The sequence below is a fragment of the Epinephelus fuscoguttatus genome, linkage group LG2, assembly GCF_011397635.1.
Source record: "Epinephelus fuscoguttatus linkage group LG2, E.fuscoguttatus.final_Chr_v1".
Taxonomy (NCBI): domain Eukaryota; kingdom Metazoa; phylum Chordata; class Actinopteri; order Perciformes; family Serranidae; genus Epinephelus; species Epinephelus fuscoguttatus.
In genome coordinates this window covers 8474877-8501299 of record NC_064753.1, presented here as the reverse complement: position 1 = coordinate 8501299, position 26423 = coordinate 8474877, and the positions used below count along the sequence as shown (strand labels likewise).

The 26423-nt window shown below is 40.5% G+C and overlaps 1 protein-coding gene and 1 long non-coding RNA gene across 2 annotated transcripts in view; one reads left to right on the top strand and one right to left on the bottom strand.

Moving 5' to 3' along the window:
• Nucleotides 1–233: 233 nt before the first annotated feature.
• Nucleotides 234–26195, bottom strand: LOC125901902 (uncharacterized). Its single transcript, XR_007451045.1, has 3 exons — nucleotides 26060–26195; nucleotides 25808–25889; nucleotides 234–6417 (listed from the first exon to the last, which is right to left on the bottom strand). It is a non-coding gene; the product is annotated as an uncharacterized LOC125901902 (long non-coding RNA).
• tshz3b (teashirt zinc finger homeobox 3b) overlaps nucleotides 25451–26423 on the top strand; it is a 49918-nt gene continuing 48945 nt past the window's right edge. The window contains exon 1 of the mRNA XM_049597903.1: nucleotides 25451–25777. The gene's annotated coding sequence lies outside the window, so the exon portion shown is untranslated. The remainder of the gene's footprint in view (nucleotides 25778–26423) is intronic.

Genomic DNA, 26423 nt, shown 5'->3' with positions numbered 1-26423 from the left:
ACATCTGAAGAAGTGTTGGAATTACAAAAACACATATGTGTTAAGGTGAACATTCAATTATTTTCAGCAGTTACAGGAATACTTTCATATCCCTCCAACGCGCTTTTTTTTTTTTTTTTTACCTTCAAATTAGTAAGTCTAAGAGGCACAATCATTTTATTATAAATGCATTCACTACATTTACAACCAATTGCTTATGAATGTAAAGACCACGATGAACAATGGCTGGGAATATGATTTTGATTTTTACCAAGGTGACCAAATATGGTTGAGTTTTGTATGAAACACAACATACTGCAAGATAATTAAGAAATTGTATGCAACCCCTGAAACACATGCTCGTGTTCCACAGTGTGCCAGAAATGCCAAAAACATCATGGCACTTTGTGTCATTTAATGTGGTAATGTCCACTGATCATAACTTTTCAGCTTTCTTTTCTAACCGAGATTGAGAAATTTCTTGGAATTAAAACAATAATGGATCCAAACCAATATGTTCTTGGTGTTTGCTACTTGTCCGGTAAAAATGCTAAACTTCTTAGTGTCATGTTGTATGTGGCATTTATAGCATGCATGTTTCAAAGTACTGTATGTATTTATTGCTTTCTGTGTGATGTTTTGTTTTGTTTTTTTAAATCAAAATAAAAAAATATGAGCATTTTATGCCCTTAATAAGTTAGGCTAAATTTAAAATCAATTAATTTATCTACATTTCAACTGAAGTTTTTTTGTCCCATTCTACCCATGAGTAATATATTCCATTAATATTGCTAAAAAAATACAAAAGTAATAAAAAACTTAGATCCAAAGTGTCACGCATCACCATCAAAAACCCATACCAATGTGAACTCTAATACACAAAGCTGTAAATTCAAGTCTAAATTCAAGTTCACATTCGTCATTCAATCTGCCCCTGCAGTGTTTTAATAGCAGCATTCTTGAGTTACAGTGTTTTACATTCAGCTGAGTGTATAGGCTAAGTATTAGATACACCCAATGTGAAACATCCGCTCTGAAACCTTGACATGGTGACAAGGAAATGCCTTGCTCCTAACAGCTCTATTTATTGAATTGTAGCGAATATTCCTGGCAGCAGGACTTTAACCAAACCCAGACCAGAGCTCACATCTGCACCCAATCAGCACAGGAGAAAACCCCTCTGTTCCTTCTCCGTTCCATTTACTCACAAAGTCCGGCACTGGGAAACAGAATGTTTATTTGAAGTAATACTTTAGTCTGAACTACTGGATGGCAATACGTTAGCATTTTCATTGCTACATGCAGAATCTGTTCTGGGGAATAATGAAGAACATGGCTTTTTCCTGTCTTTCTCCTTGCTGCAATAACTGGAAACTGGATTTTAAAATTGCACTTTTTTTCTCCAGTGTGCTAGTGCTGTTCACCTTACTCAGTATGACCTGAAGCTGGTCTGAAACCTGACTTTATTTCAGACGTCATCTTTCCAAATCTGGGATTCGTGGTGCCTTCATGGTACCAAAAGTGGGAGCACTTTCTGACAACACTGACAAACAATGCTGTATATAAGATAGAAATAACACACTGCATATCAAATCATCATTTTATTGAATTTTTTATTGAAACACTACAGGACACAGTTAAATTTTATTCACTTTTTCTGCTGCACATTTAAATCTGTTACCTTTACAAGCTAACAAACTCCCCCACTTCCTTGACAGGCAGGCCTGATGTCCAGCTTTGTAATTAGCACAGTCCTTTGCAAGCAGGACTCAACAGTCAGGGGAACCATACAAGTCAGTAATGCACCATGAAGACGCATAAATTATACTGCAAACACATACCCATGCACGCATGAGATGTACAGTAAAGTACAATTAAGTGCACATAGAACACACACACACACACACACACACACACACACACACACACACACACACAGGCCCTGCACATGCACAGTGACAAACACACACATGCATGCACCTTAAATAAGCATTTGTACAGCCAGCATGCAGCTCTGCACACACGACTGGCTAAGAAAATAATTAAAGAGAGCTTATACAGCGAGTGTGGATGATTGAGTAAACAACACACACATATACACACACCTACCAGTTCATTTTTATTGTATCTTTTGTGTTGGAGGGAGATGAAATCAAACATAAATGGAATTATATTGTTCTTACTGCGATCCTGGTTTTGAGATATTGAGGTTTAAAGCTTTCACATCATAGATAGAAAAAACTGGAATACAGTAAAGTTCTCGTGTAGTGGTCAAAATGACAGGCACCCAAAATCCCTCTACATTTTGATTTTGTGGGTAGAACCTCCTGATACCGAGAATACATTCTCTGTTTAGAATATTATGACTCTCTACAGTCTACAGTTTAGTCTTGCTTTGTTTAAAAAAAAAAAACAGAATGTAAAAGTTATTTAAATTAGCAATAATGTAAGATACACATTTTGAATAAACTGAATTAAAAACTACACGACAAAGTCATAAAATTTTTGTCTCCTAATTCTGATGATTCTTTTGTGTCCTTGTTCTATGTTTTCTTTTTTTTCTCAACGCATCACTGTCCCACCTGTCTGCTGTTTTTTCTTTTTGGTGTTTTTTTTCCCTGCCCAATTTACATGACTGTTTTTGCCTGGACACGCTCGGGTCATCGCTGTCAGTGTCTGAGCTCTGAATGCAGTCACTGTTTCATTTTGTGTCTACAGCAGAAGATGAGTTAAAGCCAGATAGTAACTCTGGTGGAAGCTCTGTAGAGTGAACATCAGATCACTCTAATTTTAAACTTATATTTATCACAGAGTCCGTGTGGAGAATGTTGAGTTACATATAGGAAACAGGAGTTCCTATCAAACTTGCAAAACTATGTCAAAAGCAGTGAGGGCAGGCAGGAAGAGGCGGGACTTCATTAGTCGAGTATACTAACCGAGCACTGGTTGGCTTTACAGTTGGAACTTGTTGAATGAAGTTATAGAATGACTTTGAAGATAACACCTTTTCTGTTTTCAGATTGTGGAGCCATTATGTCATAAAACTAAAAATAATACCATGCAATGTCAATAACTTGTCACAACTGAGTCATGATTAACTCATTTGCAACTTGCTCTACCAATTTTTAGTCACACTGACCCGAAAAGACATTTTGAACAGAGAATATTCTAATCTTTCTAATGATATAAATATTGTTTTTGCACTCCAAATATTATGTAAAATACAGAACTTTACATAATGACTGTCATCAAATAATGATTTTGAGAAAAAGGCCTTCAACATATGTACAGTGCTTGGAAAGATATGTGACAGAGCCCACTGGCCTTCCAAACTGAGAGCACATGCTGTACACCAGGGTCTGTCTCAGGGTGAAAAATACACAGAAATGTTTGGGGAAACTTTTATTTTATAGACAGCAAAGTACTGAAGGAAAAAAAGAATATCCAACAACACGGTGCAGGAAGACGAGAAAATATTGTTTACTTTGGAAGAACTGCAATCCATTTGATCAACAAAGTTAGAACTCAGCTAGCAATGGATTCCGCATGACAATATTCACAACTTGGATTGATTTAATGAGAACTGTTGATCCTGTTGATCAGTGGACCCTGACGGACTGAGGGAATACAGTGGACACTACATAATAGAGGAATGGACACATATTTGGACTTGATGACCGCCTCAAAGTCACCACTTGTTTTCGTCTCTCTTGTTTAACACGACTGTGCCCGTACTGATGAATGAATTATACTTAAGCTCTCATGGTTTCCAGAAATTGAAATGAGGGACTAGATAGTGGAGGATCTAACTGAGCTAATGATTTTTTGTTTATTCATTTACTTTTATTGATAATAATTTCTGGTTGAAAGTTGAAAAATGTTCAAATTTGTGTGAAATGCTGCACTTGTAACCGTTGCTTTTCACCCAACCATCCAATCATCATAGTGGAGAAAGGCAAATAACACAAAGACCAACCTCTACATCCTACAGGTACATATGCTGAACAACAGCAGCAATGGAGGAAAATGAAAACTGCTGGCCACATAGACTGACGGGTTCGTCCTCTCTCCCTGCATGCCTCAGCCTTTCCTTCATCCAAGGCAAGGGCCAGATCAAGTATTTTACCTTGCGTCCACATCTCTTCGTCTGTGGATATTCTGAATCATAGTGACCACACTCAACCAAAGTGTCTCTGCTGAAAAATTGCTGCACCTATAAAAGGCTCTAGTACTCCAAGCTGGGTGTTTTCAGAACATCAGCTGGTGTTTCAAACTGGGGTAAAAAGCTTTGATGGACACACAGCCCCTTATAAAAGTAACACTGGTGATTATCTGATCAATAAGACTTCGGTCCAACAAGAGCATATCGACCAACCAATCGACCAACTGACCAAAAGTGTCAGCCTTTGACTTTTGTTCTAGCACCATCATCAGCTCAGATTTTTAGCTTTATTTATGGCCAAACATCTGCAAATCAGCCTGAGTTGTACTTTGTGTTTAGTGCTATTAATTAGTAGCATGATGGCACATTAAGGTTTGTCAGCTAGCCTTAGAATTTAGTATTTAATAAAGCCTTAAGGCCCTGATACACCAGGCTGACTGTCAGCCATTGGTCAAAGTTGGGCCATCAGTGAACATCTACCACCCTAGTTTTTGCAGTTTGTCCCGCACAGTGCTGCTTTTTGGCCTCAGGTTGGCAGTTCAATGCACAAAAGAGAAACAGAAATAAGGAAAGCTAAAAACGACTAAAATCAAGAGTGCCTCAAATCAAGACCTGTTAAATGTACATTAGATAAGGTTATTTTTTTTTAGCCATTGAGTTCTGTTGCAAAAACGGTTCATAATTGTTTGTTTTATTGTTCGTTGGTGCACGGTAAATATCATCTGTCCTTTCGACATCGGGCTGAGTTGGTAATATGCTAACTACTAACTAGCATCTTAAATCCGTCCAGTCACTCTTCCAGTTTCCTTTTCTGAATGACGAATACAGACTATCGCCATCTGCTGTTATGGAGAGTTATTTCCTCTCACACAGACACGGAAGTACATGCTAGTTGACTGTTGGCTGTAGATTTTGTGGTGTGTTCAAGTGCAACTTTTTGGCACAGACACAGACAACGTGAGGCGATGCAACAGTCGACCTTTGTCACCACTAGTTCTTGATGTAAGTTTGGTGTGTCTGGGCCTTCACAGAGCTGCTAGCGTGAAAAAAAGTCAGATTGAGCTTTGTAATTCTAAAGTTGCAATCACTCTGGAACAAAGTTCCATTTCATTTGATTATGTTTAAGGTTCTTGTCCTCCTCTAAGCAGCTGAGCTGGCACCGTGCTGAAAGTACTATGACACATACTGAGACTTGCTGATGATTCCAAGACAAAGCAATGTGATCTCATACTATATTGGTATATTTCTCTTCAGGCTACTCTGTAGGTGAAAGCAAATTCATCTGCACTTCTTGTCACACGGCCCTCTCTTTGCCAAGAAAAGAAATCCTTCACATTCTGCTCACCATCTGAATATCGTCACTCTCTCCTTTCCTCGTCCTCTGTCCTATATTCCTTTCTCTCTGTCTTCCCCCCCTCCTTTCTTCACCTCTTCTACCCCTGCCGTCTTTCATTTAAATATTTCATCCAGTTGTCTTGCGGCTTCTACGGCTTGCCAAGTGTCATCTAGATCCCAGGGCCCGACACTAAAATGGAGCACGGAAGTCATTTTTAGAGGCGTGTGTGTGAGAAAGAGAGAGAGACAGAAAGAGAAAAGGAAAGGGGTGGGATGAGAAGGAGAAGCAGCTCGACTGGGGTCTGAGACATCGGGTGGTGATAAGAAGTGAAAAGGTGGAGAAGACATGGGAGTGATAACTAATGTACTTCCTGTGTACTTCCTCTTCTCTCCTGTCAACCCCTCCTGCTGCTGACACCCCCTCTCTCCTTCAGCCTAAAAGATATAACTGATGTGTGATGAATTGTGTGTGTGTGTGTGTGTGTGTGTGTGTGTGTGTGTGTGTGTGTGTGAGTGAGTGTGTGACTCTTAGGTGACGTGTGATGTAAAGCAGTTGGTCTGTGCGTGAATGAGAAGATGTACATTTATGTCTGTCGGACAAACTGATGGCTGATGTGAAGGAGTGTGTATGTATGTGTGTGTGTGTGTGTGTAACTACCTGATGGCTGATGTGAAAGTGGGGTAGTGAGGGATGACATGGACAGATGAGAGAACGAGGGGGGAGAGATGAGTGAAACTTCTACTTAGCAAAGAGTGATGTGTTCGCTCTGTTTAACAAATGAGTGTGTTTCTCTTCACCTAAGTGTGTGTGTTTGTGTGTGTGTGTGTGTGTGTGTGTGTGTGTGTGTGTGTATAACAGTCTCTCATACCAGGCTGGTTTGTTGTCTCCTCTTTAGGTCAAAATGCACTGGATCATAACGAATGCAAATCTCTGCACCTACCTGCAAGACAAAGGAGAAGAAGAAGCAGAGAGAGAGAGCGAAAGATGAGATTGTAGCCACGTAGTACCAATCTGAGCCGCCCTTTTGTCCTCGCCGAAACACTGACTCTTGTTGTAGTTTAGATCGTAGCTGTGAAAACACAATGACAAACACGGTTTGGCTTTTAACACATTTCTCCCTACGTTGTCAGGTAGCTCGGCACCCCCCCAACAAGCACCACCTCCTATTACAGCACCATACACCATGGTACAATACGTTAGGAGCGGTAGAATCACACCAACTGTACATCATTATTATTTCCGCAGAGGCGATCGTCTCATCCCAAGTGTAAATGAAAGTCATGCTTCTGTCGCTACTGTGTAGGCTAAGGGGTCAACTTGCTGTGTTTTATAAATAGAGTAAAGACAGAGAAATTGAATAGTGTTATTATAAAATGTTCAGCCATATTGTCCACCTGGTCACAGTTATTAATATAGTACCTATTTATGTGACCAATATTAGTAGTATAAAAGTGTGACATGCACAACCATTATTTTCATGTGCTTAAGTCCGTAATACAGAATTACAGCTGCTGTCTTAGGACACTTTATGGAGCTATACATAAAAAGATGTCGGCCGACAACTGCAATTATCAGACATGATGACTGACCCTCGTGTAGTGTTCACTGGTATCCAACAGGTCAAACTGACCCAGGACATAATTGGTGGAATTTTAAATCAAAACATAAGACTTAAGAATACTTCACATACCTTTTTCTTTTTTTTAGTATCAAACATTTTGCATAATATAATTTTGTATTCATTTATTTATCTATTTTTGCATCTACATTTTCTAGAACACATAGGCCTATTGGTGTTGCCTGACTCCTCCACAAAGGGTGCCATGCCATTGTTCTAACAGGCCAAAAATGTGGAGGCTCCAGTAGTAAGAAAAATGTCCCATTGGACTGAAAGTCAATTTCTCTGACTGCCCGTTATCCTAAAAACCAGCCTTCATTGCTCCAAAGTCCTGTTTCTCCAAAAATACACATTCCCTGCAGTTAGTTTCCCAGCTGCGTTTGAGCCACTGAACCCAGGTGTTTTTCACTGAACCATCCCTGCTTTCCCAGTGACTGCTGTGCCACCACACGAGTGTTTCAAGCTAAAATATGACCTTTTCCTAACCATAGCCAAGTGTTTTTTGTGCTTAAACATAAACACACAGTCATCACAGCATCTTTGACGAATGTGATGTATCCATGGTTTCCCAACATGTTTTCTGGTGATTGGGTTGCTGCAGGGAGTGTGTGTTTGTGGAGAAACGGAACTTCAGAGCAATGGGCGTTTGTTTTTGGGACAACGGGCTGTTGGAGAAATGGGCTTTCAGTGAATACAACATTTTTTGGTCCAGTGGTGTTTTGGAATTTTGGGCCATTTGAACAATGGGAAGTTCCTCTGGAGCTTTCTGGTTTCAGAGCCATCTAGATCTCAAAGGCCTCATATGTCAACACATCCAGCATGTTGTAAAAAGAGCAGAAGAAACCAATGTAAGGTTTTTCTTTGGCAGCTAAGGACAGCATCTCTGTCCACTTTGTAATAAGTCAGTATAATGTGTGGCTGACAGTGCCTCTGGTCTCTGACCTCTCCATCTCTGTGTAGCTCAAATACTGAGCACCATTTTTGTCCCTAATATTGTCAGCTGGAGAAGTTTTTGTAAATCCAATAATTGTGTAGGAAGACGTGTCACTGTTAAGTTGTCCTGGTCAACACCAGATGAAGGACATACATTTGCTGGTGACTGTACAGCTTTTTTTAATGCAGAAAAAAAGGGATATGGTGATTGATAATAAAGAACCAATTTTAAAATAATTTTTCATTTAGAAAAATAAATAACTAAATAGGGTCATTTTGACATGAACACTGTGCACTGTAAAACTAATTCCAAAACCTAAATCAGATATTAGTTTGGTTTCATTCAGCATAAAGACACCCTGAGGAAGGTGTACACATTGGTGTATTTTTATAATGCATTAGCCCTGTGGTTTCTGACCTAAGGGTGAGGACCAATAGAAGGGTTAATATGATGGATCTTAGAGGGTTATGAGATGATTACTGTAAAAAGGAAATAAAAGAACCAAAATGTTTTAATCTATTTTTTCAGTCTTTTCTCTAACCTTTGCTATTTCATGTGAAAGACAAGAACAGTCTTTTATCTGTTCTTTTATCTGTTAAAAAAAAATCAACTGAAGTGGTCTAATGAGGGAGAATTGCTATTCAATTCAATTCAACAATTCAATGTGATAAAGGTTCGCAGGCAGACCTTGCTTCATGTTAAGGGGTCACAAGCAAAGAAGGGTGAGAACCACTGTATTACCGTATTTTTATTAAAGGCCTTTAATCCTTAAACATCCATTTGAGTGCAATGAATTGGATTTCTTATGACCATGACCCTGTCTTGGATGAAGGCATATTATTTTTCCTTCCCCTCCACCACCCCTTTCCCATTTTTTAACTTTTTTTTTTAAAGTACAATTTGCTTACAATCACAACATACAGCTGGATGCAAATGGTTTGATTCTGTTGTAATGTTTGTCGTATTTTAAAGCTCTTGTCATTTGCCTAACACACACAATCACACACATACACACACACACACACTCTTACCCGTGTGTTTCAGTGTGTATGACGCTTCTGTTCCGCTTGCCAGGCTGCTCACTGACCCCCCACATGTGTGTTTGACCTTTCAACTCTGCACGTCCCCCTCAGGAGAAAGGCCCTGCTCTATGATGCACCTTTGTACACCCAAACACACACACACACACACACACACACACACACACACACACACACACACATAAAATGATCCTTCCAGTGTGTGGATTTAGCTGTGCAGGGCAGACTCCGGTCAGGCTTGTGGTCATCCACAGTAACAGATAACGGATATATCACTTCCCCAATCCTTAAAACCACAAGTGTGGGTTTGAAGAAACACACACACATGCACACACAAACACACGTAAACATAAAAACACACCAGGCACTGAGCTCCTGAGTCCCCTGCTTAGCACTTGATCCTCTCTCTGGGAGGCTGACACTTCAGAGGGAAAGCCCTCACAAACTCCTTTGGTATATATACACACACACACACACACACACGCTCAGACTCTTCACAGAACATACAGTACATCCCTGAGAGAGTCCAAAACCTCGGAGGCCTGTTCATGGTGATCTGCTGGTCAGCATCTGTTTACTGTCGAGGACGCTGCTTCCTATTTCCCCGACCATCAGTCATCACTTGCTCTGCTGAAAATCCACATCTCAGCGTTTGAGGTGCAGGGGACACGTCGAGAAAATGTCGCCAGTAAACAATCTTCCATGTCACTAAATATCCTAAAGCTAGGACTACTTGTGTTCTGCAGAAGGGGAAAATCATTTGAGCATATTGACCTCCCCTCTGGCCTCCCTCGAGGTAGGGCAGATTGTCCGGCAGTGAACCGCTAATTCAGACAGGCATGGAGCAGGCGTGGAGCAGACGTGGACGTCAAGTAAGTTTGCATCTTCGCAGGGCCCAAGGGCACCTAAACGCCAGTTCATAAGGGAGACAATGTGGCCACAGCACCCTGGGGTACCCGCATTTAACGCAGTATCCTATCTGCTGCTTGTGCAGAGGCGTGGAAAAGCATATGGATGTTGGTTCAACCTGAGGTCAGGATGATTTCATATTAGGAAGGGGGTGTATGGACAATGGGGGAAGCATACACACCCTTAGACACACACACACACACACACACACACACACACACACACTGACAAATGTTTCTCTTGTGGAGTAACTGTAAGCAGAATAGGATGCATTTTATTTCAAAATATAACTATTATTCAACCTCTTTTCCTACAAATAAATAATCTACATCTTATTTAATTTACTACATTGAGGTGATGGCCAAGAAATTAAAGAACAACCCAGTGAGGTGTTGAGCCATCATGAGCCATCTCAGTGCTGCTTGTCTTAGATTCTCCAAATCTCTGGAACTCAAGTGGAGGGATGGACAGCATTCTTCCAAAAGATATTCCCTCAGTTTCAATGATTGAAGAGAGAACTGTCGTTCTGCGTTTTATTTAAAAATCTCCCATAGGTGACGGCAAAGGCCATAGTGTATGATTCACATCATTTTCCTGCTGATCACATCACTGAGTGAGGCAGTGGAAGCAGCCGTGTTTGCTGTTTCCCCAATCTTTTATAGTTTTTCTGTGTGTTGCCACCTGAATGTTTTGGAGCAGGGGTTTTTTAAAGTCTGACACTGTGAGCCCTGCATCAGAGCAAATGGAGAAAACTACCACGAGTTCATCTAAGTAAGACCCAGCTTGATTTACTGTTTGACACATTTTCAAAATTTTGGTTTGGCTTCTGTGGTTTGATTTTGTTTTAATATTGAAAACTCATCTTTCAAGTCAGCCTTGACTTTTGAAATAACTCTTTCACAAACCTTAAATGCTTTGAATTGCCTTAACAAGCGTTAATCATGCTTTGGTTGCCATGAAGCTTACATTGTAGGAAAAACAAATAAAACATTTTGACCATGAACACTCAGCAGAGAAATTTCTTATGCTGATATCCTTTGAGTGATATTTTGTTTTGTTTTTTAAGCAGGTTGTATGGGGTACTTATCCATGGTCAGTGTATCACCTACAGAGCATGGTGGTCAGTGAGCCCCAGGTTTGAAGAAGCAGGCAGGAGAGCCCACACAAGCTCAGGAATGTACTGCTGTGGAAGAGAGTTAGCTGCAAAACATATTTGAGCCACCTGAAAAAGACCAATATCGGTCTAAGTGCAACTGTTTTGCACGCTGTATTAAGCCACAGATCAGATGTTTGGATCAGACTTTGTTGAGTTTTTTGGGTGGGCCTTTTTTTAAGTGGCTAAAATACATTTTGCTGCTAACTCCAGTCCACAGCAGTATATAGCTTAGCCAATACTAATTCAATACGCTATCCTAAACCTCACAAATATAAAAAGACAGACCTCCACAGTACACAGACACACATACACACTCAGCTTGTTTTCTTTCACTGAAACTGTTTTACATATGTATGCAGAATCGAACTTCCCTTGTGTCACATCAGGGCCTCTCATAAGTGAGACAGCATCGGTATTGTCACAGAGGACAAATGTGTGATCATTTTCTCTCTCTCTTCCTCCGCCTCCCTTCCTCTGCATCCCTCTACCACCATTAAATTCATCTGTCTCTCTTTCTGTTTAGTAGGTATCTTAAACAGGGTAGCAGTGGGGTGGGAGTGGGTGAGGGAGGGAGGCTTAGGCGTAACAGCAGGGAGAATGTCACAGCAAGATAAACACGGGGTGCAGCTGAAGTGGCTTTGGGCTCAGCTCGGGCTGACGTGACAAGAGTATCGGCCTGTGATTTGTATCCACTGAAGCTCTCAGTGTGGAGTGGCTCCCACGCACTCGCTATACATCCTGAAATATACAGCGTTTGACTCCTGAGTGTTTCTGTAACCTGGTGCTGTGTTTGTATATAGCCAGCAATATCATAGTATAGTGGATCACAGTGAAGGTGCTAATGGTAGCAAGCTTGAAGAGCTAATATGATGCGGTGTTTCACCTGATCCATCAAAGCCTATCAAAAAGAAATTTTCTTTCAGCACTCTATTGTAATATTACAGACACTGAGATCTGCTGCCTGACCAAACTGTTTTGCAGGATGGTCATTCTGAAATGTAATCTATTGATTAATTTCTCTTTTTTCCCCTCTGACTCTGCCAATCACCTGTATCTATGCGTGTCACTTAAGTATATGCAATGGTCAGTGGAAATGAGGGAGGAGACAGAGAGTAGCTATATATTGCCTTAGTACAACTTGAAGTTTAATTTTCACTGCTTCATTTATTCTGATTACATTACACTGACAACAGTATTGCTGAGATATCGGAAAGCAGCCATATTGCGTGAGGTCCAACTGATCGACAGTATGGATGCTCAGACAAGAGGCCTGTTTAAAACATCCCCAGGTTGACCATATTTATTGGGAGCAACCCAATCACCAGAATCATTGTTGGCATTGTATTTTTCTGCAAACCATGGATATGTTACATTTGTATGTTTCACAATGATCGGATATGTTGAAACTTAACATTTATTTGTGTTTCAGTTTTCAATTTTAATGTTGGGATGATGCTGTAGTTGAGAAAACACTTTGTTAGGGAGAAGGAAAATATGTTGTGGCTTAAATTCACAGTTTGGTTGCTTCAAACACAACTGGAAATGTCCGAACTGTCATTATAAAAAACTGGCATTAATTGCTACAAATAAGGCTGGAAATGTCCCAACCTGCTGTTAAAATGTCTTTGTTGCTACAAACACAGTAGGAAATGTCCCAAACTCTTGAAAAAAAAAAACTTATTTATTGGCACAAACATGGCTGGAAATGTCCAAAACTCTTGTTACAAATACACCTCTTTTTGCCACAAATACAGCTGGAAATGTCCCTACCTGCTGTTATTATTTATCTATCCGCTTTTGTGGTCTGATGCTTGCCTAGCTGTCGTGCCCATCCACCATTCCCTCCTACTCCTCATGAGAAACTAAGCTCATATACATGCAATCTACAGTAATCTATGCCACACATATGAAACGTACAAATGTAATGTTTCCATGGTTAGCAGAAATTTACAACGCCAATATTTTGTTCTGCAAGAGTAAGAGAAGGCAAACAGTTATAACTGAAGTTGTAAACAGCTGACAGCCCTACTTGTTAAACTTTGGCCACTGTACTACTTTACTTAAATAGTTTTCCTTTAAAGAAGGGCCACAAACTGAGGCCTGGATCCAGTCTATACCTCAAGCAAGCAGCCAGGTAGACAAACAAAACCTCAGTCTGGGTTGTTTTTTCAGTGCAATATACACAGGTGAATTTAAGTTAGTGCTAGTAAATAATAATAATAACAAATAATTGTGTTTTCTCTGCTGAGATCACTCAGCACCACAAACCTGTATACTCAGCTCTACTCAACCTGACTCGACTCAGCCGCTGCTAGTACCAGGTCTAGTACACTACTGCAAGCATGCTGAAGAATATCAGAGAGTTGAGGGGCTTAACATAATGTTTAATGCTTGTTAGTCTTAACAAAAAAAAATGCATCTTGTTGTACAAATTTTCATGATGCCAATATATTTTTTCTGCCACTGTCATAATACAGCATAAAAATCAGATGGTAGATTTTCATTTAATGCAATAATAATGGACATGTAACATCAATCCCCAAATCCCCAAAAAAGAAGTTTCACATATTTTGGAGTCTAGACCTGGGTATACTGAGGTCAGCATAACCCTTTAAAATTTAAAGATACAGTCCACTGTCAAAAATCAAAAATACAAACTTTTACTACTCATCTGTAGTGCTACCTATCAAACAAGATGGTTTTGGTGCGAGTTGCCGTAGAGATGTCTGCCTTTTCTCCTGTATAATAGAACTAGATGCAGCTTGTGGTGGTCGTGTGCCAATAGATAAATAAATAAAAAAACACATTTGAAAAAAACTCAACAACAATGACTCTTTGCAGAAATCATAACCCAATAACTCCACAGATCTTGTTGCGAGCCATATTAAGTAGGAACTATTTCTTTTTTCTGTCCAACTACACCCATCATCTGTATCACTGTGCAGAAGGGAGCATGCATCTACCACTAGCTCACCTGGCACCACTAACTAACATTAGAGCTCATTTAAGTTGGACGCCATTAATGTTTACATCTCTAAGGTTGAAACCTGTAACACTCAGCAACTTATACTAAAACAGTCTAGACTGATAAATAGCACTACAGGTAAGGAGAAGAATGTGTCTGAAGTGTCTCTCTAAGTGCTGTGGGACTTCCTGTATGACAAGAGGACTCTATTTTTTGGTCAACATAAGAAGTTGTTATGATTTAATTTCACAATATTTGGTAGTCAGCTCAGACTGGATGTTCTTATTATTAGCAGCCAAATGCTCTCTTTGAATGTTTCAAAATGAATATAGTGCAGATGAATGAATGTTACAATACCACCTTTGAATGACTATAAAAAAGTCCAGAGCCATGTGCACACAGTTATGACTTTGTAAAAGAGCTCTTTTTATCAGCACAGAGGCTGTGGTGTGAGCTAAAAGATGTAGTTCTGTTTGGTCTTTGGTTAAACAGTGGTTTAATATGTAAAATACAATTACACAAATATGTGTGAGATTAGTTAGACTCAAAAGTGTCTATGTACTTATCTGAATGATTTAATTTATTCTACTGGGTTTTTAATACAGATTATTCATTGAATGAATTATTTCCATTACCATCATTGCCCTTATTTTGCTATTTTAGTGGCCTGAGTGACTGCAGACTGCAATTAGTCTGAACTCCAGATATGAACTCACATCGGTGGGTCAAATTCATAAACCACCCAGTATTAAAAAAATGGTATCAGCAAGCACGTAATTGCCTCAGTGGATGGGGGGGTCATGTCCCCTTCAATATATGAAATATGGAAATTTGCCCCCTCAACACACACATCAACAGATCCACCAAAAGCTGAAAGAAAGCTATTTGTTGCCCTCAGTATTCACTGACTCTAAAAAGCTCTGGATGCCTAGCTTTCCCAGAACTCCTCCTGCTTCATATTGTCTAAGTGTCCTGTGTGCACAGCTCAGGAGTGTGTTCCAAGTTTTTGGTCGTTCTGTATCATCTGCATGCCGTACACAGATCTCTGATACACAAGATGATCGCTTGCATGTCTACACAAGTAAAACACAGTCTGCTTGAATCGCACCATCACTGATACACATGTTAGATATAAACCATTGTGTTACTAAACACATCTGGAGTGGTGTTTTTCCAGTGTAACAGGCTGGAGATGATCAAGTTTCACTCAGTTACTTGTCTTTTGAAAACTGGGTCTGTAGTCGATTTGTCACTAAACTGTGCTGCTGTGAACCAATCAGGTTATGTCGGGTGGCAACTCTAAAGCATGCATGTGCCCCGGGGCACACACTGTTTTAAGTCCTGATTGCCCCATATACTTTGTTCAGCCTTTTATTGAACTCCAACATAGTGTTTCATCGCCTTTACAAAACAAACTCCTAAAGAGACTTTGCTCCAGGTGTGTGCACATTTGGATACAAACAAGAGCCCGACTGACCGGTGAGACAATTGGTTACTTCCAGATTGCGTCAGACTGTTGTGACGGCCTCAGGGCCTCTGCCAGGGTCTGTGTGTTGGGTTGTTGTTGTGTTGTGTATTGTCTTGCAGCGTTGCTGGTACCTGGTTGGTTGGAGCTGGAGGCTGTCAAGGAATTGGAGGCAGCTGGCCACTGTCTCCAGTCTATAAGACCCGCCCCATCCTGGTACTCTGTGAGCTCCTTCTCCCCTGGCACCACCTGGTGCTATGTTGGAGGTTTGATTTGCTCTATACTTTATGTAGTATTACGCCTGGTAGTGTGTTTCTCTGCCAGTTTTATTTATTAGAATTCACATTTTGTTAAATTTATACGACCTCTGTTAAATAAAATTCCTTTCTTTTAGTTAATCCCTCTTGGGTGCTTGCCTTATTTGCTGTGGTCTTCCGTTACACTGTCTATACAAGAAGCCAAGCTGCCCTTCTGATGCTGGTGTGGCAGAATATCTCAGATTGTGTGAGTAGAGACACAGTTTAATTTCTCAAATCAGCAACACAGACCACTGGGGCTTTATTTTAATTTGCTGATAGCCATCCCTTACCACACACTGTATATAGTGTATTCTTGTTAGGTTATATCCTATATCCCATCATTTTGTCTCTATATACTGAAACGTTCTACCTCGGGTGTCACTGTTGCTTAATGTTAATTGGACAGATAAGAATGGAGATTGCTGGCGAGAATGTTTTTAAAAATCCTACATTTTTACTGATAAAAAAAAAAATTTGCTAATTAAATAAATGCACGTCCACAAACAGCTTAGCAATGCCTTAAGTGAATCTATAGCTTCAGAATAAAAGCTAAAATGCACTGCATATATCAAAAAAGAATTTTGAAAAGAAATGCTGTTACACTATGTAGTATCTGCAGGTGGGAGTAGCACCCCATACTTTTTCCCACTAATTATAGATATGTTTAAAGTCAGAGATTTCCGATAAGACTCCACCATCCTTCACATGCCACCGTGTCACTTCTGATTTTATTTTTGAGATGCCCGTCTTTATTCCTTCACTGCATTCCCTTTTGCCCCGCGTCCCGTTTACACTTTTCATTTGCTCATAATGAAGCTCTCTGCCTCTCTCCACTGTCTTATTTTCTTCCTTGAAGTGATATGTGTGTCTAAACGAGGAGGGAGGGATGGTTGCAAGAAGCCCTACCATCCTCACATTGAACATAATTAATAAAAGCAGCCTGTTCCAATTTAAGAGGCTGATTAATGCAACAGATACATCACAGCATGGAGTGAACCATCTTTCTATCTCTCTATTTCTCTGGTCATGACAACACAGAGACACAATATGGCATTATTAGGTTATGGCAGAGTATGCTAAAAATAAATCTTTGTTGACAGATTTTTTTCATAAGCTATGTCCTAGAATTGCAATTACAAATAATGACCACTAGTTCATTGTTTGTCTTTATGCTGATGACACATCCATTTACTGCTATACTGTACCTTGTAAGAAAGCCAATGAAGAATCTCATGTCTGTTTTTTTAAAGTGTCAATGAGATTCTTTTCACCATCACTGTAACACAAGGGACCAAGTTAAGACTCTGGATAAACCAATAATTATAATGAAATGGTACAAACAATGTGCCACCTTCTGACACGTGTGAACACAAGTAAAGGTTATACATATTAATATAACATATATTACAAAATAAAGTAACAAATAATGTGTGTTACCCCAGGTAGGATGCACAGAGATGTTGAAATGCTGCACACTTTTAATCTAGATATTTTACCAGATATCTACCCAGGACCCATTGTTTTTTACAAAACTGTTGATGTACCTGAATGTCTAAATTGTCAATCAGTAGTTGGCCATCAGAACAAAATTGTGACTGTAATTCTTCATCATGTGATATATATTTTTGAATGAATAATCTTTCTTGTTTTCCACCTCAGAAACATTGAAGTGTATTTTGCTTGCTGCATTTGGGCTCCATGTTAAAATCATTTAATGGCTGTACTTAAAGGATACGGCTTCATTTTTAACTGTAATTTCCATTAAATAACCAAAACCAACAATAAATGAATCATCCTGATGTATATATAGCCAAAGCTTGATTTCGGTTATTCCTTTGTGCCATAGTAATAATAAAAAATGAATAATGGCAGCTTTATTATTTAATCTTGAAGCAGACTAATATTCAATCATTTGTGATGTCTGATCAAGTGAAATTCTATCTTTCTGTCTTTTTTTTAATCGTACAGTTAAACTTGAATTTGAGCTTTGGATGTTCTAACACACTTGGAAATTTGCATACAATATTTTACTTGTCATTCAATTGCTTTGGACTGTACACAGCTGTTTGTTTGCGTCCTCCTTTTGTTTTCTTTCATGCACTACTTTTTTGAAAAAAGTTTACTACCTATTTAAAAGCAAAATAGAGATGTAAAGAAAAGCTCCCCCACATCAACTACTACAAATACAACTATATTTAAACTACTACTGCTAGTACAACCACTGCTCCTGCACTGCAAATAATAATTAGGAAAAAGGAAAACACTCCTGTGTCTGGATGTTTGTATGTTTCTCATTAGAGCCATGCAAATAGTGATCCTTGTGTTGTTGCGACATGGTGCTTCAAATAAATTAGATAAAGAAAAACAGGTAACTATTATCATTATTATTATTATTATTTTTTATTTAATAAGGAACTCCCTAGGGCTCTCCAAGGAGCCATGGTGGTCCCTGAACCTGACTTTGAGAAACCACTATTTTCAAGCAGTGTAACCAATGAAGTACAGTAATGGAGTGTAGTGGCCTGAAGTGTAGCTATGAAGTCTTCCCTAATGACTCTAGCACATGTGTGTCTGGCTTTCAGCCCTCTCATTAACGTCACTGGACACTGTATACTCTGTGGCTCCGTGTGTATGTGTGTGTATGTGTGTGTGTGTGTGTGTGTGTGTGTGTGTGTGACGCTGCTGTTTGCCAATTTAGCAAGGCTTAGAGTGCTCCGGTGATCTCATCTCCTCTTAAGTTTGCTCACCCTGTGGCTGTGTATGTGTGTGTGTTTATGTGAACACACACCTACACAACTTACTGTGTACTACATGTAAAAGAGTATACTTTATGCACAGGTGAGGGATGTCTTTCGTTCTCCAGCAACTGGAAGGATGGAGTATGTGTCACCTGCTTTTATAGAAATTAGCTTCCTTTTTTCTTCATTTTTCACTGAGAAGTAAATGTTTGGTAAATGTTTCTATTTAATTTTTTGTTTCAGTTACAGATGTTGCATCTCTGGTTTATGAATAAGCGAGACCTGTGTGTGTGTGTGTGTGTGTGTGTGTGTGTGTGTGTGTGTGTGTGTGTGTGTGTGGTAAACAGGGTGGTTTGCTCTGTGGAAGAAGGAATTTCCCCCAGCAGTCCCCATCAGTAATAGTGCCTGTAATGAGCTGCAGCTGTCAGCGTGGTTTCCGCGCACACATGCACGCAAAACACACACATGTACACAGTGAGGAGGAAGCAGTGACTCACTCAGCAGTGCGCCGTCACACTGTACGCTGATAAACAGTGTAACTCATCAGACTTGCATCAGACATGAGACACAAACATTTCCAAAGAAATACCTACTCCTAAAAATATCTGAGCCTGTGAATTTACTTTACAGTTTATGACTGTTGTATAACCAAATACACGGGATTTGTGCTTCTCACTTAGAGATGCAGTGGAATGAAAAATGCAAGTTCTTCTCCTGCCTGTTCTGCTATATCTTAGTATATGTAAAGGATATGTCTAAAGGGCATTTTTGAGCATGTAGCTGTCAAAAATCGTTCCTCTTTGTCTTTTAAAAAATATTTTTTCTTGTCTTGTCTTGTATTCAGGGACGTATGTCAGTTCATCAGATCAATTTGCACTATAGAACAATCCTTGGCCTTATTAATTTCTCCCTCATCCACTACCTGATCGAACAACACAGCTAAAGGTGCTTTAAATGCCATTTCACTGCGTCTGTAAAAAAGCTGAGACATCCTAGAAAAGATTTTTTTTATCAGCTAGATACTATGACACTTGCTAATTTTATAACAGTTGCTTGTGAACATGATTTTGAACTGGTGACATGTTTCAGAAGGTCTGCTAGAGAAAATTACACATTACTTCTGTTTGGGTCTCAGACACTCCAGCTGTAAACCATGGTGAGACACAATAGATTTTCATATGCTCTGTCTGCAGTTGGTGTTGACAGTACTTTTTGTACAGTATTACCACTCCAAAATCACAAATAATGCATGCATAATCCATTTAACACGGACCATTTAGTATTATTTTGAGTAATAACAATGCTTCATGGTCATTTCAGTACTTTCTGAGCTTCATCAAATATGCGGTTTGTGTCAAAAGAAAGAGTTTCTATTATTTTGATAATTGTCTACATATCGGGTGCCTTTTACATAGCATTTTGCAATGTTATTTGCAGGGTTTTAATTGAATTAAGACAATAACGCAAGCATTACTGCATGCTTTGATTTCATTATTATGACTATAGAGTTAAACTAATCATGGACCAACATGTTTATTTTCTCATTCGTTAAATTATTTCTGTTGTTCTCACATTTCAACCAGGATATATGAAGAGGTGCCAGTTTATAATATCATATAAACTGCTTTATTGTATTTTGTCTAACTGGTAATGACAAAATACAGAATACATATAAATCTATAGCTACTGATTCATCTTAATGAAGCATTAGTCAGGACTACTGGTCCTCCCTACAAGTCTCTTGGCACTGACCCACCAGGCTCCCCAACAAGTCGTTCTACTAATTTGGCCGTTGCCCCCAAAAACTAAAATCACAACCAGTAACCCACAAAACTATAGAGAGAAATAATTAAAGCACCTCATAACGGCCCAGCTGAGCCGTGGCTTTGTGTTTTGACTGGCCTGGCCCTCGGTGACCTCTGCCAATTTTTTATCTCATTTCACTCTAACTTTGTAGATCAGACTTTAATTTTGAAGCGCGGACCACAGGACAGTGATGAATAGGCTACATCAAGGAGGGCTTAAATTACCCCTCTCCCTGGTGGCAACACTGACCGCAAGGAGAGGTGTGTGTGCATGCGTGTGTGTGTGTGTGTGTGTGTCTGTCTGTGTCTGTGTGTGTGTGTGTGTGTGTGTGTGTGTGTGTGGTGACCTAGTAACAGCAGACAGAGAAAGAAAGAGGGCTGGTCAGCACTTGCCCTCTCAACCCTGCTAGCTCCGCAGCACACCCAACTAGGTAGGAGGGGGGAGGACACTGGGGAGAGGGGGAGAGAGAGAGAGAGAGAGAGAGAGAGAGAGAGAGAGAGAGAGAGAGAGTGAGAGAGAGAGAGAGAGAGTAAGAGAGAGAGAGAGAGAGAGAGAGAGAGAATGAGAGCATCCACTCAATCTTTTTTCAGCTTCTCATGTCGATGTGTTGTCTTGTTTTTGGTGGGACTTTGTAACTTTTAAGGTTATTTGAGGAGAGTCTAACCCTGGCCTCCTTTCCTCTCTTTCTCCCTCCATGCAAATCGGGTCTTTTTTAGTGAACAACACCACCAACGGAGAGTTTTGGAGGTCACTCAGATATCGACGAAACCTTAACACTACATAATAAAACAGTCTGTCTCAAATTGAGGTGGGAAAGAAAGGAGTGCTTGGCCAACAGCCACAGGCACAGCCTTAGGCTGAGAGGAAGAAAATCAAAAACAGGGTGACAAAAAGCAGATATCTGGGAAGGGGAAAGAAAACAACTTATAAAACTAAAGTAGGAGTTTAAAGGATGCTGTGGGTTTCTCCTTTCAGCCTGCCCACCTTAATAGAGGGATGAATTTTTTCCCCATTAACAGTCTTATCTGTATAAGAATTTCTTTTAACTCAAATTGCATTTTCTTGATGATTTAATAGACACACTTATTTCTCAAACATGTGTTTTGCATCATAGTAAATGATTTGTTAAGAAGAACATTATTCCAACAGGCTTCCATTTAAACTGTACACGTGAGCTAATTTGGTGACTTACACACTACTTTATAACAAATATCTTTATGTCCCTCTTTTGTCTCATGTTGAGAACAGATACAAGGATCCAGGGTCTGTGCTATAGTTTATGGTATAGGGTACACTCTTCTTTTTTTATTTTCCTGCGTTTTTCCAGGCTGCTCTGCGGACTGTCCCTCCCCCTGGCTCTTTATCCAGTCTACTAGAAACCAGTGTGCCGTGAAGCCGGTGCGCCACGCCGCCTCTCCACACCAACGTGATCATCGTAGAGGAAGACGGAGAAAAAGGAAGAGAGAGAGAGAGAAAAGAGTAAATTGCGGATGGTGTAGAGTGGTGGGGCTCAGAGATAAATCACAGTAGTTGTGCTCTAAACCTCCCCCTGTTTCTACTGAACCGAACGCATCTATTTGCGTTCTGAGGAGGGGGCGGATATTCACCAAAGCCTAATCTGGACTGTGACAAAGTCCCTGCAGCTAATAGAATATGGCATTAGAACTTTAAAAGTCGCATTTACTGGTTCTATTTCTAGGCAGAAAGTGTATGAATGAAACCTTAAAAGATGCTTTTCTCATGATATATCCCTGTGATAAATAACATGTTGCAAGTCACCAAAATACTATCTCTACAAAAAGGCATGGTCGTGCATGTGCGCGCGCGCGTTATACTCGTGCTTAGATAAGGTATGGCTAATTGCTGAATAACAAAAATAATAAAGCGACATGATCGAATTTGGACTCACCGAAGCCCAGCGTGAGTGCCAAAACCGTGCCATGCCGTGCGTCCATGGAGAGGGGTTTGGAGCTCCGACTTGAGCGTAAAGACACCAGCGGCAGAAGGCAGAGGCGAGGTCCCGATTGCCTCAGTAAAGCCCCCCTTCTTACACACACACACACACACACACACACACACACACACACACACACTCGGGATACTGAAGGAACATCGGCATGAATTACTGACCTTTATGCGTAAAACAGAGGCTTCTCTCTCACACACACACATTCACACCACACCACACACACACACACACACACACACACACACACTTGATGGCAATGACTTCTGTGTAAAGCCTAAAGGACTAAGTGTGTGCGCGCGCGGTCACGCTGATGGTGCGCGTTAGGCTCTGTTTCTCTCTTTAACTGCTGGTGGAATCAATAATATAATTGTTTATGATTAATTTCATCACTTTTGTATGAATTTTACCCACGTCCTTGAATAGAGTGTTTGGCTCAAACACTCAAATATGAGTCATCCACGCGGTTATTCCTATGCGAGTCTGCATTTATAGAGCCCCGTCCTATAATTCCTGTGAACTCTTAATATGTCTCCGCAGATTTATTTCGCTGTATGATGCATATTGTCTTTAAATGGGAAAAGTAAATCTTTTCATTTCATCAGTGAAACTTTAATGTCACAGATGCGAGCAACCGAGGGGGAGAGAGTTCAATTAAATTCGTTTTATTATCGGTGAGAACATGAAAACGCACCAGGCGCGAACACAACCATACTGCCATATTTATCCTACAGGCCCCACAGGCATTGTCCGAAATTTGAAAATATTTTATAATATAGTACTTTTCTTGCGTGGCACAAGCAGGACACGAACTAATTTGCTCATGTAGTTTATTAAAAATAATAATGATAAAAAATAACACAGAATAAACTTGCCCTTAACCATTAAAAACAAAAAGAAAACCAGGAAACGCGCCTCTGCATCGTGCGCAAAACCATCTCTGCGTCACAGACACAAAGTTTTGTTCTCACAATAATCTGAAAGTTAAACCATTATTTACCCATGAGAGAGTGATTCAGTGGAGTTCCCAGATATACAGTTAACTGCGTAATCTGACCCAGAATTACACCACAAGTCTCCTGAACTGCAAACTTCGATTCCAGACATTTCCATGACATCGTCCGCTTCGGGTAATATCAGGAACTAGCGACTGTACCTGCTGTGAAACATTAAATAACTTTTTGTGGCAAAGCTTATTTGATGGAGCTTTAAGAACAGTGCAGCTTTCACCCCGCCGCTTTCACAACATGTAAGTGTTTATGGAAAGTTTTATGTAAACGTTTGAATATCGAGAACAACAGATGGATGAACAGTGTGCCTCTCTCTCTCTCTCTCTCTCTCTCTCACACACACACACACACACACACACACACACACACACACACACACTGCACGACTTACTTTATAATCTTATGTTAAAAACTGACACAGAACAATTATTCAAGTTAACGCCAATATAATTACTATGAAAATGATTATTAAATAAAGTTGCAGTAAAAATGGTGAAAGATGATGAAAATAGAAAAATTATATCCAGGGAAATAAATCACACTGATTTAACTGGATGACGTCGGCAGAAGTCACTACTGACTTTATATTACCTTAAATATAATATCCACACTGTTGTTTTCATCGGGCATACTTGTGCACGAGTCTCAACATCACTTTGGCGTCGTGTTTTTATTTCACACATCGATGACTGAGGGGAATAGAATTCCTAAAACTCCGCAGTTGCCACCGTTTTATATTTGTCATAAAGTGCCAGTTAAAAGCCGGAATTTGCCAACAAAGCACACGTTGAATGAAATCCCTACAAACACATCCGGCACGGGGAACTGTGAAGTTTGTTTTCTCCCCCCTACCTAAACCCAGTTCACCGCCAGCCTGGTATAAATCTGTCGGTCCAAAGTGCATATCAGAGCCCATCTGACGCTTTCAATTGTAGGATTATGCGACTTTAAAGAGGAGAAAGAATTAATTTGTGATAATATATTTGAGTTTGGTATTCAAGTGTTTGGCAACTGTGTAAATCAAAGCACCCCCCCTTCTCCCTCTCTCCCCCCTCTCTCCTCCCTCTCCTCTCTCTGTCTCTCAGACACAGTCCTAAAAGGTAGTCGTAGTGTCTGAATGTCTGCATCCCCGTTACAGTGAATACAATGTGCAGAACACCTTCAGACAAGCTTTCTCAAATGACACTAGATTTAGAATGCCAAAACCCAACAGAGATGACCTAACGTCTCCTCACGTTTGCTGTACAAAATAAAAAAGTAAAAAGAAAAAATATCAGGCCTGCCGTTATTATATTGCATTCAAGTAGTTAAGAAAAACAGTTTGGGGTTTGCTTGACAGATTTTAGACGTATTAAATGATAAATATTTTAGACCCACTGTTATTTAAACCTGATGTATAGAAGATAGGAAGCGACCTCGTCCATTTCAGTTAATTAATAACATAAAATAATCTATGTGATTTGCTGCTGAACAAAAGGCAGACTTCGCCCTGGTACCTCAGCAGGTAAAGACCCCGGTTATTAATCGGACGTCTTTCTTGTGCGTTTTTCTCACAAACTTAATTATATTGCAAGCAATTTTAAGTTGTTTTCATCAGAGCGCAAAGCACCGAAAACCCCGCTGGGCCTGGCATGAAATATTTTGAAATGTTTAGTACTGTGGAAGCATAAGTATTCCCCTGTCTCAACATTGAGCCACCTGACACAAGTTGTTATTTTTTCTGTTCTTGTAGATATTTAGGAAGAAGAATAAAAAGCTGGCGCCGAAAAGGAAAAAAGAAACACTCGGACTCCTATTTGGGAAAGAAAATGTCAAACAAAAACGCAGCGCGCTCGCTGACGGGCTTTTAAGAAAGTGGGCTGTGTCAATCAGACGGAGAGGAGAGCTCTCCATCGCCCGCGAGCGCGGGCGCGTTGTGTGTGTTTGCGTGTGTGAATGAGTGTTATGTTTGAGTGTACACTGTGGGGTGGGAGGGGGGATTGTAGTATCGCAAGGAATGTGCGCGCGGCAGCTGTGTGTGTGTGTGTGTGTGTGTGTGTGTGTGTGTGTGTGTGTGTGTGACACTGATGGATGCGCCAATGGAAAGACGGACAGATGCTTGGGCGGATCTAACGGCATGCAGTGGTGGAGCGGCGCACATAGTCGCGGCGAGATTAGGGCGAAAACATCCTCGATCGGCGGAGAGTCACCAATCACCAATCCTTCCACCGAGCCCGGTGAAGGGAGAAGGAACGGACAGACTGCCCGGTTTACACGAGGAGCGACCCGTGGAGAAAGGCTGAGGAGATCTGATTCCCTCGGCGGATCCGACGAAGAAAGCTGTTTCTCTGGCTATTGATGAGCGCGAGAGACGAGGCGCAGCAGCACCACATCTGGCGCAGAGGAAGACAGGAGGTGAGAGAAAGACAGCCTTTGGCAACTCACCCTTATTGCTCTTCAGTTCCCTCTTCAAGAATCCTGTATCCTTTGTTTTCACCAACGTGAAGTCATCCACGCTGAGGATTGCCTGAAAAATACAGGAGAATATTTTTTTCATCCACTTCACCAACTCAGCTGAATCCAAAAACTTTTATTCCTCACTGTAAGGTGAAACACTGCGAGAAAAAAAGGAGCAACGACATCTCCAGCAAATATCTGAATCACCTACATCTCAGCTAAGGAGGATTTTGATCTTACCTGTTAAGAAAAAAAGCTACTTTATTCCATTCAGTGCCAAATAAAAGGGACAGAGCTCGGTGAGGTTTTTGCGCCTCTCCGGTCACTTGAGGCGCAGGAAGGAGAGCCGAGCGCAGTGTTGGGAGACACGTCTGATTCGCTGCGTGGCTGATTTAAATAGCTCCTATCAGGCCACGCAAAGAAAAAACGGGAGAAAAGTACCATCAGCGGCCAATAAAGTGTTTGGCAGAAGGCGCTAGAGCTCGGCTGATCCGTGCGCTCCAGCCAGCCTGCATGCATGCATGGGAGCAGCCTGAGCCCGTCCCCTCCTCCTCCTCATGTACATTATTACAACAAGGGAGACCCAATCAAGCACGTATCTCAT